This window comes from Peromyscus maniculatus, chromosome 11, assembly GCF_049852395.1.
Source record: "Peromyscus maniculatus bairdii isolate BWxNUB_F1_BW_parent chromosome 11, HU_Pman_BW_mat_3.1, whole genome shotgun sequence".
NCBI classification, from domain to species: domain Eukaryota; kingdom Metazoa; phylum Chordata; class Mammalia; order Rodentia; family Cricetidae; genus Peromyscus; species Peromyscus maniculatus.
Window position 1 is genome coordinate 67,603,121 of NC_134862.1, and position 15,425 is coordinate 67,618,545.

Genomic DNA, 15,425 nt, shown 5'->3' on the forward strand with positions numbered 1-15,425 from the left:
ACTTTCTTGCAACTACATGTGACTGGGGAGAAAGTAGCTACTTTATCTATTGCTTATTATTATGTTCTTACATTTTTGAATGGTTTTATTGAAACAAAACATACATAACATAAATTTACCACGTGAATAGGTTTTGAGTCTATGATACAATGAAATTAAGTAATCATATATCATTAAGGAAATATCACCACTGTGTGTCTTGTGTTGTGACTTTTAAGAACAATTTTTGTGTCTTGTTTTGAGTTCTGAGAGCTTGCTTCCTGCATTGGGCAAATGGTGGGAAGGATCAATAAATGCTAGCTAATAATAGCAATCAATGGACTAGGGAGAATCAGAAGGAAATCAAAGAAAAACTTGCTGATAGGTGATTTTCTAGACAGCAAAGTATACCTGTGTTTGCAGCCTGACAAAGTAAAAAAAAAAATGTCATTTCTGGCATTGACACAGAGAATCTCACTCCTGGGTACATGATCAGCCCCATCTATGTGATTCTGATGAGACCAAACTAAGACTATTCAGTGTAGTTCTGGACTTTCGAAGCAATAAATACGGTGACAAATGGGTGAGAGTTTGGAGACGAGCAATAAAAATGATTGAGGAGCCTGAGGGAGTGATTTATGATAAGGGGAGAGAAGAACTCAACTCAGGTGACTTAGCCAGCCGATGACTAGTCAAGGTTTGATAGATGCCCATAGACATGGAAGAGGGCAAATGTTCTGGAACCAGTTGAAGTTGAGGGATAAGAACAAGAGAAAATGAAGTTAGGAAGCTGAAATCTGAGTCACAGGTCAGAAAAGTGAGGGAAGTCAAAATAGCATGAAATTCTTGTGTTAGTGAGAATGAAGAATGGCTTGATTTGAATGGACTTTGAGTTTTTATCAGATAGGCAGTCCACAGATGTTAAAGAAAAGTGTTTGGTGAGGAGAGTAGAGGACTGGCTAATAGATGTCAGGTGAGGTGTGAATACAGAATGACAGTCACTATTTAAATTCCTCATTGTTCCCTGACTCTCATTGCTGCTGAGCTGTTTGCACAGTTGTGGTGGCACCAGCCCTTTAGCTTGTGTGATGGCTGAGAGTCTCAGCTGACCACAATCCCTGTTGAGTAAAATGTTGTAAAAGGTGATGGATAACCACCTCTCTATCTCATAGCCCGCAATCTTGCCCCTGAAGAAAACAACTACGAAATATCATTTCACGTTTGCTCTAAATGATCCAGCCTAGCCCTCTGTGGTGATTGGATTTGGTGGTTAATCGCTCAAGCCTCCAACGTCCCTCCTAGCCTTGCAGACATAGCGTGTGAGGATGGCCTGACTTCACTTGGTAATTGCACAGCTTTTGTTATTCCCTATGGCTGGATGTAGAGACAGTCTTAGGATGCAGACAAGAGCCTCGGGGGAAATGTTAGAGGTCCCAGCACTGGTGTCATTTAGAACAAGATAGACCAAAGCACTGAGCTGCAGACTGAGACCGACGAGAACATTAGCCCCAGGAAATAGACAAAGACACCTAATCTGTCATTTCCATCTCTAATTTCCATTATTCTGTGATCGCCACTGTCTATGAGGTCTCATTGTGGACACTAATAAAATCATAGAACAACTATTAGGAGGAGAGAAAGGAGTGAGTATCTTGCGGACATTGGAACAGGAATGATAAGCAGCTTGAGCTTATGTTTATAAAACAATGCCAGACAAATGGATGCATTTTTCCTCCTGAAATAAAAAGATAAGTGAAAAGTAGGAGATGCAATGCATCATGATTTAAATCAGGGTACTGAACTAATGCCATGTTTCTTTAGATGATTTTCCCAAAATTAATGGAGATTGGTTTGACTGTAAAGAATGCCACTTGAATTGAAAACTGACAGATTTCTAAATAATGATACATATTGGAGTGTTATGGAAAATCAATGGTAAACCTTATTTTCCTGGAATTTGTATTTAATGCTCTAGACAGTGAAGGTGAGCAGCCCATATATGGGGTACTGATGTTTCCCTCCAAACATTCTGATATGGTCTACATTAAGACTGCAATAGGTTCATTCCAGGCAGAAAAGCCAAATCCAGGTCTGGTAATAGTTAAAATTTTTTGTGAGAAATTAAGATTGATATGCCAAGGAAAAGTAACACAAAAAGTATTTGGTGACTTTCAGACAAGGAAGAAAATTGATCAAGAAGAGTCATATAGAAAGTTACAAATGGATGCTTCTGTAAGGCAGAGAAGTTGCATCTGAAACTTAATAGAGCTGCTGCCTGCCTCTAACTCATACAGTCATGGCGTGTGTGTGTGTGTGTGTGTGTGTGTGTGTGTGTGTGTGTGTGTGTGTGTGTGTGTGTGTGTATGTGTGGTTTCTGAGTGTGTCTGTAATAAATATGTAGAGTCTGTATGATTGTACAGTGTGTGAGTATGTGTGCATGAATGAGACAGTTAGTTTATAGAATGGCTCTCTCACCACTGTGTTCTATCATTTACTCTTCAATTCATTCATGTTTTAGGCAAATGTTCACCCCATTACTCTTCAGGTGAAGAACATGCATGGTTGCTATGCCTAAGAAAAAGGTAGAGTTTCTGCTCTGGGAGAACTGATAGTCCACATAAGAAGATGGGTACACAATGAGCAATTACAATGAGTTCTAAGACCTACCAAAAGAAAGATTTTGAGCAAAGGTCAATACTTATATGAGAGCATACTTAAGGAGTGGTTTAGGTAAGGTTGAGGAACTGGAAAAGAGTTTCATGGAAAAGCCAGATTGTTTTAGCTGTTCTATTTAGTAGGTAGAGATATGAGGAGCATGGGTCTCCAGATAAGTAGCCCAATTTAGTTTAAAAATGTCTTGCACATGGCCAGAAGAAAAAGCTGAAATTGGTAGAAGCTAGTTCTCAAAGAAGTCTTGCTTACTGATGCTTTGAGTACTAAAACCCATTTACAGGACCCTGTAATGTTATAGACTGTTAATAGAGCATGGGTCCTTAAAGAAGTTTGTGTATCCTCTTCCTCCATAAGTAATTTGAGAACCCTCTATAATGAACTCAAATAATTGTTCAAACACACACACACACACACACACACACACACACACACACACACACACTCACATACACAATGGAGTTGTCTAGATTTTATTTATCTAGATTATTCAAGTAAAATATATTCCTGAAATTATCCTGTAGATAAACAGGAAAGACTATCCAAGAATTAGAAAGCCTAAGTCTAAAGTCTATTAAAGACTTGCATTGCAGTAATTCTGGTGCCTCAGTCTTGCCAGCAACGCCCAGGAGAAAGGAAGCAGGTTGAGACACTCATGTATTGATCTGCACAGTAAAGCCAGCTGCTCCAACTTACACAGGTGAAGAGGTCCAGGCGAAAGATTAAAAAATAGTAGAATACACTGCATAAGAAAAAAAAAACTTTCACTGAAAGTAAAAATTAGTTTCAGAACTACATAAGAAAAGTTGCAGATGACAGATTTTTTTTTAATGGGTCATTCAAAGAACATGGAATGTTTGAGGTTACATCCTTGGCCTTTGATGCTGGCAACAAAATTGAGCATTCCCTATCCCTGACACTCTGTATTAGCCAACTGCCAGGGAGAGAGCCCAGAGTTGGAGTGCCCTAACCAGTGCACGGTTGCTGTGTCTTCTCTGTCTTTCCAGGTAATTCCTTGCCCTCCTATCACTGGGGCTGCATGGCACAGCCAGCGCCTGTTAGAGCCTGCATTTGATATTTGTTTGCCAGAACAGCAAAGACAAATTGAAAATGTTCACAGATGAGAAATGAAAACACTAAATGAGGTTGGAAGAAGCAAGAGAGATTGATTTACATGAGAATATCAGAGGAGAAAAGAGACACCAAATTTATTTAGATACTTCGGAGTTATTAAGAAAGACCATAATAATGGCTTTTTGTTAAATTAAAAGTGTACTCAAGGGCCTCTAGATACATCTTTCAGAATACCACAATTAGATTAAATTCATGCTTTTGGAGACTCCTGGTAAATAATAGTCTGATTACTTATTCTGGCATCTTAGCTGCAGAGGGCAACACCAAGGAGATTCTCCAATAGAGAAATATAAACTATAACTGGGCTTCGACGCTGAAGGGTAAAGACAGAGTGATAACTCATGAGATGGGGTGAGGCCTGCTGAGAAAAATGAGCAGGTGTTTTCCTGAGAATTTAAAAGCTGTTGTCAGGAATGACCCTGCTCACAGAGCGCCTCCTCTCCCCATGGCTGCCCAGGGAGATGACACCTTTCACAGGACATCCTCAGATACTGACTCACATAACTTATACATGGTTCACACTGCCTGAAGATGGCCTTGTCATTGTCCCAGGTGCTCAAGTTCTTCTGTTTCTACAACATCTCCATTCTTTTTTACCCAGTGGTTACTGCTTAAGGCAGGGAATCCAATCTGATATGGATCAATGTCCCATATAAATCCATAAAATCCAGTGTGTGTGTGTGTGTGTGTGTGTGTGTGTGTATGTGTGTGTGTGTGTGTGTGTGTGTGTACTTGTATGGGTACATTGTATGTGCATATATACATGTGCATACATGCACGTGAAGTCCAAAGACTAACATTAAGATTTTTCCATAATTGCTTCTCCACATTATTGTTTGATATAGGATCTCTCACTGGATGAAGGTCACCAACTGGCTTGCCACCAAGTCCTGGGGATCCATCTATCTCCACTTCCCCAAAGCTGGGATTACAGATGTGCTCCCTTAAGCTCAGCCTTTTATGTAGGTTCTGGGGAGCTGAACTCAGGTCCTCACACCACTGGTGTGTCATGTCCTAAAGAGTTTGTCAAAACCTCTTCTATACTAGAGGCCACTGTGTAGTTGTAAGTCCATCTGGGGTTTGGGGCTAAGTCTGAACTTCTTTGACCAGCTATGAAACTCTTTGGAAATGACTTAGGTAAGAGTTATAGACCTCAGTAACACAACATGTCCTGCATTGGGGGAACCTATTTCTAGATCATATTCTGGCATTTTTTACCCCACTCCCCTGCTTACTTCTGTCACTGAGGTCATTTACTTTCCCCCAGCCCTCAGATAAACCACATGGCAAGGCCACCAGCTGCGGCCTTATCTTCAGTAGCTCCACCCCCCCACCCTTGTCCATCTCATTGTCTGTGCCCAGTTCCTGTCACTGCCATGCCATTCACAAATGGGATTATCTTCCCATTAGCTCCTCACCCCCCATCTCTAATCGTTGTCCCTAATTCCTAACAGATTTCAGTGAATTGATTTGCCCATTTATTTGTTTTTCTTTTTTTCCCCTTCCCTTCTCTTTTTGTTTGGCTTTGTCTTATCAATTCCCTCTGTCTGCCCCTCTTCCTCCAGAGTCAAAAGCAATGTTGCTGTCATTTTCCTCCTCGTTTCAGTGTGAGAACAGTAGAGGGAGGCTCTTGGCATGAAGCCCAAATTCCCTGGTCCTGTCTCTTCAGAAGCCAGCTGCAACCTGATTCCACTGCAAATCCACAGACCACCCCCTCCCTGAATGAGCAAGCCAGAACTTGAAACTGGCCCATACATGCCAGGATCTTCTCTAAGGCTTCCCCGATCCACCAGATGGTTTGGGAAACTCTGGACCTCACTCTTAGGGATTTTCTCAAGTGAAAATGTATTTTATTTGACCAATTTCCATGAAAACTGTATGGCCAGTCACCTGACTGTATGGGAGGCACTTTGTCCTCTGCAGATAGACTCACCTAGCCTATGTTGTTACAAGGCATGACCCCTCTGTGACAAACAGTATGTGTGTCTAACCTGCACAAAGGCCCTTGTTGACCTACCACTGATTCTTGGGTCATTTTGGATAAAACCCTTGACTCCCTTCTTAGGAGCAACACTTATAACTCTCTTGGTTACTTGTGGATGACCTAAGAGCAAGCTGTGCCCAAGTGAGTTACTCCTGCACACCAGTGCAGTCCATGGAGCAACAACTCATATGTCATTTTGGAACCCCATTTCTGACTTTGTCATTTGGTGATTTCAATTTCTTTGGACTTGGAGAGGGCCTTGCATCTGTAGCATATCTCTGTTGTTGTTTTGGTTTGGTTTTTAATAGAGATGTGGTATGTGTGTGTGTGTGTGTGTGTGTGTGTGTGTATGTCCATGTCTGTGTCTCTGTGTGCATGCTCATGTATAAATATGGTGCACATGCTTTTGTATATGGAGACCAGAGGACAACCTAGGGTGTCATCCTCAAGAATACTGTCGACCTCTTTGAGGCAAGATCTCTCATTGGCCTGGAACTCTCCAATTAGGCTAGACTGACTGGCTAGTAAACCCCAAGGATTCTCTGGTCTCTGGTCTCCAAGTGCTAGAATTACAAGCATGAGCCATCACAGCCAACATTTTCACGTGGCTGCTGGGAATCAAACTCAGATCCTCAAGCTTGCAAGGCTATACTTTCTCAACTATGAGTTGTCTCCTCAGACTCTGAGTATGTATCTTTGATACTGTCCCTCAAATGACATGGAAGTACAGACAAGCTTAAGAAAACTTCATAAGCAAACGGCTCCCAGACCCTCTGGTGAACAGGGGCATCCTCTTACCAGAATTTCACTCTCTTCCAGAGAAAAATAAGGGTGGGCTTATAGAATAGTAACTAAAAAGTCATTTTCATTTACTGATTGGGAAATGGAGTGCCTCAGAGGTGAAAAAAACTTATCTTAGACCACATAATTGGTGGCCAAGCTGTATAGTAACAACTGACTATTGGAGATAAATCAATTGGATAAATATTTAAAAGAGAGGAATGAAAAGTGTGTAATATTCTGAGAGTCAGTTATTAGCTCTAAGTGGGTGGCAGGCTTGCTTGTATTCATTCCCCTTCCCGGGACAAGTAAACTAATCATTATCACAGGCTCTCCCATTTGAGTGACAGGCGTCCACCTACAGTGCTGCCCACCCTCCACAGGAGGGGTAACACTCGACCAGACTTCTGTCTCTGCCTAGTCCAGTCAAGGCACCATGAGACTTATTTTAAACAGTGCCGGAGGCGGGAATACTCATATTTCCTCCAACATGACCACCAGGGTGAAAAAAAATCAACCTCAATTTACCCTCCCGTCTGCTCAAGAATGGAAGATAAATTGTTTCAATTTTATAGAAATGAATGTTTTATGTCTTGCCTATGCTTTCCAGAGAGTGTCCTGAATTCATATATTCTATTGAATGCATGGATGTTTTCCACTAAAAATGCTCCCTGCCCCCTCAGTTTCCTTGGGTTCCAGTTTCAGAATACTAGGTTGGTGAAAGCTGGGATTTTTCTACCCTTTGGGGATTTGAGCTATTTATCATTTTTTTAATCAATAGAAAAAGAAACTCACTCATTATCTTATGCTTAGAGAAAACCACCATTACCATTTGTGTGTATTTTCTCAAATTTCCTTTTCCATGTCTCAAAAGTTCTTGTTTCCACCTCCTTCTATCTATGTATATTTTGTTTTTTTTCTCATAGTTTAACAATGAATATGCCTAACCTTTATAATCACGAAAAGCAGGGAAGATACACAGCAGATCATTACAAGTATCCCTGTAGTGCATTATTTTTCTCAAAAATTTCCATAAGGTAGTTAGTCTCAATGTCTAATGGAAAATTCTCAGTTTTAACCTGTTATTATGAGCTAGAAGAAAGAAATGGCTTTTAATTCTAGCATTCAGGCCAAGTCTTTAGCACACATACCTCTGTAAATCGGTATAATAACAGCAAGTAGTGTCTTACACATTCACTATAATATTTAGTATAGTACTTCAATATCAGTGTCCCCAAATACTGACCAATTCTTTATGCAATGCTAATTAAGTTTTATCATTCATTGCATGTAAGACTGAATATCATGCTGAATAATTTTTACACCTGTATCACCATGAGATGCTAGAGAGATGGCTTAGTGGAGAAGAGCACTATCTTAGCAAGCACAAGAACCTGAGTTCAAATTTCAGGACTCACAAGACACCTGAGCATGGCTATGTGTGTCTAGTACTATGGAGAATACAAATTGTAACTGGACATTTCCTGTCCCAACTGCCCAGTCCCAAATAACCAACTCAGAGGCCGAATATGAATTATAAATGCTAGATCATAGCTCAGGCTTGTTACTAGCAAACTCTTACACTTAAATTAACCAATATTTCTATTTATGCTTTGGCATGTGGCTCATAGCTTGTTACCTCATTTTCTACACATCCTGCTTGCCCAGAGGCTGGCTGGCTGGCTTGTGTCTCCTGGACTTTCCTGACTTTTCCTTTCTTCCTCCCATCATTCTCTTTGTGTCAAGCTGTCTCACCCAATCTCTTCTTGCCCTACTATTGGCCAATCAATTTTTTATTAATAATGAGCATAATCTACAGCAACAAACAGAATCTTTGAGGCTTGCTGGCTGCCATACTATCTCTAGGCTCAGTGGGAGAGAATGACATAGCAGGACACAAACATTCTCTGGCCTCCATGAGCACCTACACACATTTCTGTATATACATCACACACACACACACACACCTTCCAAAAATAAAAATAAATAAACTCTGTGTGTGTGTGTGTGTGTGTGTGTGTGTGTGTGTGTGTGTGTTATGTATCTTAACCAAAATCCTACAAACTGAATGTTTTTTTAAGAGATGGGCAATTAGTGATGTTTAAAACACCTACAATTTCTGTGAAAGCAATTTCCATAAAAGTAATCTTAAGGTTTATTCTTCCTAGACAAGTATTTTGGATTCTTGTTCAATCATTCATGCTATAATTATTTTCCTAAGCTTTAGATGTTATATATAATTTCAAAAATTAGAAAGTAAACATTTTGTCACAGCATAGCTAGTTTTGTGCTGAATCTTTTGTTTTGCTTCATATAAAAGAAGTGCATATGACAGAAAAAAAATCTTTAAAAAAACAAGAGCAGCAAAAATTAAAAGAATTCAGGTCACCTAAAGTTTCATCCCCTACAGTAAAGCAGTAAATACGCACATGTGCACACACACACACACACACACACACACACACACACACACACACACCTCAAAACATATGTGTGTATGTGTGTGTGTGTGTGTGTGTGTGTGTGTGTGTGTGTGTGTGTGTGTGTATTATGATTTAAAACTCAGTAGTACTTTGGTCAGCATCACAGAGGGATGAACAGAACTCCTTGAACTCTGATGCCAACACCTAGGTTGTTTTCATTATACCACAGTGCAATTCAATAACTGGGCTCACCTTTTCCTGCCCAAGTAGTCTCCTTCCCACCTAGTGGCTACTTTTATTGTTTTATTAACAAACAAGAAATCAAGATTTAACTCCATTGGTGGTCTCAGAGCAACAATACAAATGAATCTCCTGCAACTCCTAGTTTATTAATCTTTCCACAGGGTTTCCCACACTGAGATCAGTGTGTTAGCTTAGGAAATTCAGCCAGTGCCAAGCCTGCCACTCGTGGTTGGCTTTTGGATTTAAGACCTTTGCATTCTGGAGTGCCCAGACTTCTGTTGTAGACTGTAAAATGACAGCACAAACAGATGCACAAAACCTGAGATTCCATTAGCCCAATTAGCTCTACGGTTGCAAGTCTCCCATGAGGCTTCTAGGCACTAGTTCTCAGAATGGCATCATCCATCTATCCATGCAGATGTACAACAGGGACTCTTCACTCTACACCCATGTCGAAATACTGGCTTTAAGAGGAGTCAGGGTTCATTATTATGAGATGGTCACCAGATAGGCAACTCTGGGAAATGCCTGCCTGAAGTTGAGTTGACATTACCGGTGAACCATAATACTTCACATGCTTGCTATTAAAGCATTTCTGTCCTCTGCCCTCCAGGTCCAGAAGCAGCACTTCTGATGATCAGATTCATAGTAACAAACTGGCCTCTGCATGATCCTTTTAGTCAGCCTTCTAAGTGCTTGTATTCATTACTTTTCTTGCTGTGGTGGCAAAATATTGAACAGAAGCAACTCCAGAAAGGTTTATTTTGGTTCCCCATTGTAGTGGGGAACATAAGAGCATCAGGTGGCTGGTCACATTACATCCCCAGTGGGAAAGCAGAGAGAGAGAAATGCTGGTGCTCAGCTAGCTTTCTCTTGTTGAGGCATCTTGGGACCCCAGCCCATGGGATGGGACCACCACCCTCATCCAAGATGGTGTTCCCACCTCAGTTAACTAGGTCTCAAAATCCCTCAATTATATGTTCATCTGCTAGGTCATCCTAGATCGTGTGAAGTTGGCCGTCAATTTTACTAACACACTACTAGATGAGATTTAATTCTTATTTCCAAACTTTAAGGTAAGGTTTTTGTCCACATTTTACAGGCAAGAACATAAACTCTCACTCCCTACAGAAGACTGTGTTTGGTCAAGCACTTCAAGGGCAGTTGTTCCCCAGAGGCTAAAGATGAAAGCAGGGACGAGGCTGAAATTTAGCTTTAGATTTCTGAGGACAGAGACTTCAAAAGTTGAGACTAGTTTAAAACAGTAAGTATGTGTTCTGAGTTGAGAATCTTTCAGAATGGTGTAGCGTCCTACAGAGGATAACAAGTCACTAGAGGGACCTTGCTGGAGGCCTAAGCACAGTAAGTGCCATTGGCTTCTGCCCAATTCAGGTAAAATGGCACTTCAGCTAGACATATACTGAGGGGCCCTAGGCTGTGATTGTCTGTGGGGACAGGCATTTGTTGCTGAGTATTTCTGTGCTATTGTTAGTGCAAAATCGTGGCCAGCATTCAGCCACAGTGACTCATCTTAGCAGAGTGCTTCCACCACATATAGCCGGACTCCATCCAGAGGTCCACAGTTGCCCACCCCTGACACAAATAAGAGTGAATGGAACACTTGGATAGGTCTTTGCAGTGGGCAAATTTCATAGCCCTTGCCCAGTGAGTCATGAGTGAGTAATATATTGTTCATATCTGAAAGACAGGCTTACCCATTTTACCCATGCTACCTGACTTAGGGACCAGGTCATCTGGGACATACTCAGAAGTTTTTCTCTCAGGCATAGTCTTGGATATTCTTAACAGATTCCACTCAGTTTTGCTCAAATTATTTCCTGTTACCTAACAACCTGCATACCTCCCAACTACTTAGGTTAATATTTACCCACCAATTTTATTATTTTACTTTAGGTGCTGGGCATTAAACTCAGAACCTCTCGCAGGCTAGGCAAGCACCCTACCACTGAGCCTCATCCACAGCCCTCACCTGTGCACATTTAACCTTTATGAGAGATAGTATAACATAATGGGAGAGGCGGAGTATGACAGATATACACTCAAATCTTTCTTTTACTTAAAAAGACCTTTGCTTTTGACTAATTTTATGACTTTTGCAAGCTTTGATTTCATTGTCATTAACAATAAAATAATAGTATCTATTTAATAAAATTGTCATAAGGATTATTGAGAAAACCTAAAGAAGACGTGTTGTACTCAGTGGTATTCTAAACTTGTAAGTTCTGTATCAGTATCCAGTGTATGTCCTCATCAATCTTGTTTAGCATTAGTTGTGACCCAATTTATCCTCCTATGGTCTTTCACCAAATGATGCAATTTTCGTGTCAGTTTGGTAGGTGAGTCTAGCCGAACCTATCACCAGAATGTAAATTACACCATGGAAAAACAATGTCGCGTGTGTCCTTTCTCTCTCATACCTGCACATACTGTCAGGACCATAGTGGGAACTCAGTCCCTATTTGTTAAATAAGTGAAAAGGTGTGCCCATCTTAAGAAATCCTTCCCGGGCCAGTGACTGATTGAGGATTATCAAGTTTTCATGTGGTTTGGAAAAGACATAATCAGACCTCTGTTTTCTAAAGGTAGCTACAGGTCTTATATAAAACCTTATTAAATTTGAGCTTCTCTCATGGAAGTGGTGAGTCACATACCTAATTTTAGGCACGAGAGCAGGAGTGTATCAGCTGGATCACTGACAAATCTAGAAGCTTCGAGTCAGAAGTCTACCTCAAGGTCACATTATCCAATGTGCCACTCTGTATAGACGTCCCCTCCTGCAGGCTTTGGAGCAGATGGGCTTCCAAGCACTGTTGGAACATTATTAGTGACAGTCACAATGGGATTTGATGGGGCAGCTCACTCTGCTGTTGCAATGTGGATTCTTAAACAGATCTTTGGGCTGAATAAAAATGTGTTTCCATGTGACTTTCCCCCGCGTGGTCAGTTCTGTCTTTTAGAACAGGAATGGGCTGCCTTCCTCCTGTGCCCCACTGCTAATTGCTCTGGTAGCTTGATGCAGATTACAAAACTGTGCTGAACGTTTGTACAGTATAGGGTGGATGCCTGAGGGGGAAAAAAAACATCGTCAGGTGTGGGCTGGCTGGATCTTAATTTTTCTAATGTTTCAGATCATTGTGTACAGATAAATGTTTCCAGACTTTTCCCCTCAAAATGCCTAAATCTTCCAACTATTCTCTCTCTTCTTCCCCTCGTGTGTGTGTGTGTGTGTGTGTGTGTGTGTGTGTGTGTACATGTGTGAAATGTATAAGGTATACATGTGTATGTGGAGGCTAGAGTTCTGAATCACATGTTTTCCTCAGTCATTCTCCACCTTAGTTTTTTGAATCAGAGTCTCGCACTGAGCCTGAAGTTCACTAATTCTGCTAGGCTGAGTCGAGCTAGTGAACTTCAGGGATCTGCCTGTCTCTATGTCACCTGTGATAAGGTTATAGATGTTAAACTGGCTTTAAACAAATCAGTTAGATTAGTTAGCAGTATATTTTTTACTTTCTTTTTTAATTATAATTTTTAGTTTTTGAAATTATATTATAATTACAGTATCCCATCTTACCTTTCCTGTCCAACCCTTCCTATGTGACACCCCCCTGCTCTGTCTCAAATTAATGAAATGCATGGCTTCTTTTTCTTTAATATATAGTTTATGTCTATCTATTCCTAAATATATAAGTACAGCCCATATAATATTACTTATATGTATATATTTTTAGGACTGACAGTTGGTATTGGATAACCAATAGAGGGATTCTTCCCAGAAGAAATGATTTCTCAGCATTCCTTCATTGCCTGCAGCTCTTTGTCTAGGCTTGAGGCCACCAATTGGGGTTTTCCTGCTAGGTCCTGGGACTGTTTGGATTTTGGGGGAAAAAAATCGCATGATGAAAAGGTAGACTTTAACATGGAGAACTAAACTGCTTCAGACATCAACAAAGTACTTTTGAAGAAATCATTGCAGTGTCCCATGGTCCATACAAGTGAGGAAGAGAGACCACATGTCAGGTCCATCCTTCTGAGTGATGAACTATTCTAGTTGTTTATGTCTGACACCTAGTTTAGGCAGTAATGGGCAATGGTTACTAAGTGCTTTCTTGGTCCCAGGCATTATTTATAAGTGCTTATGAATATGCACAGCAGTTCCTCAGCAAGTTTTGGGGGTGAGGAAGCTAGGACACAAGGGACGCATATGAAGGTGTGAGATCCCACGGCAGGAGTAGCAGGAGGTGGGAGGACCTCAGAAGACTGGCCACAGGCTCTCTGTGAGGTCTGCAGATGACTATGACCACCATAGAAGTATTCAGATAGGTCTCTCGAAGCAGCTCCTCCCAAAGTAGATCCAGCAGCCTTTGCAACTCTACTGAACCATGTGTTCATGCTAGACGTCTCCACTTCTCCAGGACATTTCTTCACTTCTAGTTCCCTTATTCTACCTTATTTTTTTTCAAGGCCAGTCCAAATAACTGCTTCACCATAAAACCTTCCCAGATCACCATTTGGAAGCTACCTTCATCTTCGGTTGATTCAGGCTTGGGACTTTCTTGGGCCACTTTGTGTCTTGTACTATCTTGTCCTGATACCCTGTTAGTTAATAAGACTTTTGGGACAAGGGTGCATTTTTGAGAATTTTTCTCAGCTATACACAATGGGTATCCAATAAAAAAAAAAAAACTAAATAATGGCTTCTAGTGAGTTTTCTAATATTATGAGATACAGAGTCTCTCTGTAGACTCTCTGTAGAGTCTCTCTGTTTAAGTGAGGGTCATTAAGGGGGGACTGTCTTGTAACACATCACTTCTACTAGGGATTTCTTCTTTGCTCTCCACCCTTTAATGACCCAGAAGCCCTCTGTGATCTAGCTCATTTCAGAGACAGCAAGTTTTAGTCTCTATAGAACTGAGCCAGAGGAACCTAAGAGTTAAGACTCTACAGATCATCTGGGTCCAATTCCTGGCCCTACCCCTTGTTAACTACCCACTTCCCTTGAGCCAATCCCTGAGCCCTCTGCATCTCCACTTCCTCTCCTATGAAGTAGAGTCATTAATAGTAACTATTTCACAGAGGCCCAGTTAGAAGTGAAGTCATCGCTCAGTCTTCACAGATGACTGACTCCAGTAACCCCTCCCACACTCAAAATCCAGGAAGGGCTGTGTCCCTGTGACATTTGCATTTGACCTATGCGCATCTTCCTGTATTCTTTAAATTACGCCTAGCTTATCTCTAGTAACCAAATACATTGTAAACACTCAGTAAACAGTTATGTGCTGTGTCGCTCAAGAAACAACGAGAAGGAAATGTCTGCATGGGTTCAGTACAGGTGCAATTCTTCTCAGAGAATTCTTCAGGAGAATGTGAAAGCTGGCTGTAAATGACAGAATCATGGAATCTCCAGGCTCCTGGAGATGGTTAGTAACACCAGTGACAATACAATTAGACAGTTCTTTTTTTTTTTTTTTTTTTTTTCAGAACAAAAGACTCTAGCTAGCAATAGACACAACACTTGCTAGGGAAACGGTTTTTTAAGAAGAGAGGCCTAACTTCCACTGTTCAAAACCTTTGAACTCCAGCCACTGCTTAGCAGTCCACAGGCAGCCTGGGTTTTATTTAGTTTGGGTTTTGACTTTTTTCCCCCTCTGCTAGCTTCAAAGATACTCCTGTTCTTCAAAAGCCTTGTTTCACTCTTGCCCGATTGTGCTTTGCAGTGGGCAGGGGAGGGTGTTGGTGGACACAATATCCTAAACTTGGGCCTCTTGCCTAATTACACTGCAGTCAGATGTTCCACGGAAGCCCCCAGCATGGCAGATGCCCTCTTTGAAGTCATTAGTCTTCACAGCAGGGAAGGCGCATCATCAAAGACTCTGTTTCCCAGCACCCCCTGCTGCACCCTTGTGCACTAGAGGATTGGGGGAGGGGAAGGAGAGGAGCCTATACATGCATTAAGTCTACTGTTTTCTGGGCCCTGATTCACAGATCCTTTGAACTGAAGCTCAGGGAGAAGATGACGATGTTATCTCAGAATTTCTCCCCATTCTTGCTATCTTCAACCAATTTAGAAATTAAATTTACAATGGCCTGGAATATAAAATGTAGAGCATGGTTGGAGTTTGAGATGGTAACCTAAGGCACTATGAGATAGGGGTTAACAAGAAAAAGAAATGTTTCTGAAGATACAGATACTG

General features: G+C 41.1%; 1 protein-coding gene across 2 annotated transcripts in view; it reads left to right on the forward strand.

Moving 5' to 3' along the window:
* Astn1 (astrotactin 1) overlaps positions 1-15,425 on the forward strand; it is a 340,652-nt gene that overhangs the window by 175,372 nt on the left and 149,855 nt on the right. The gene's annotated exons all lie outside the window — the stretch shown is intronic.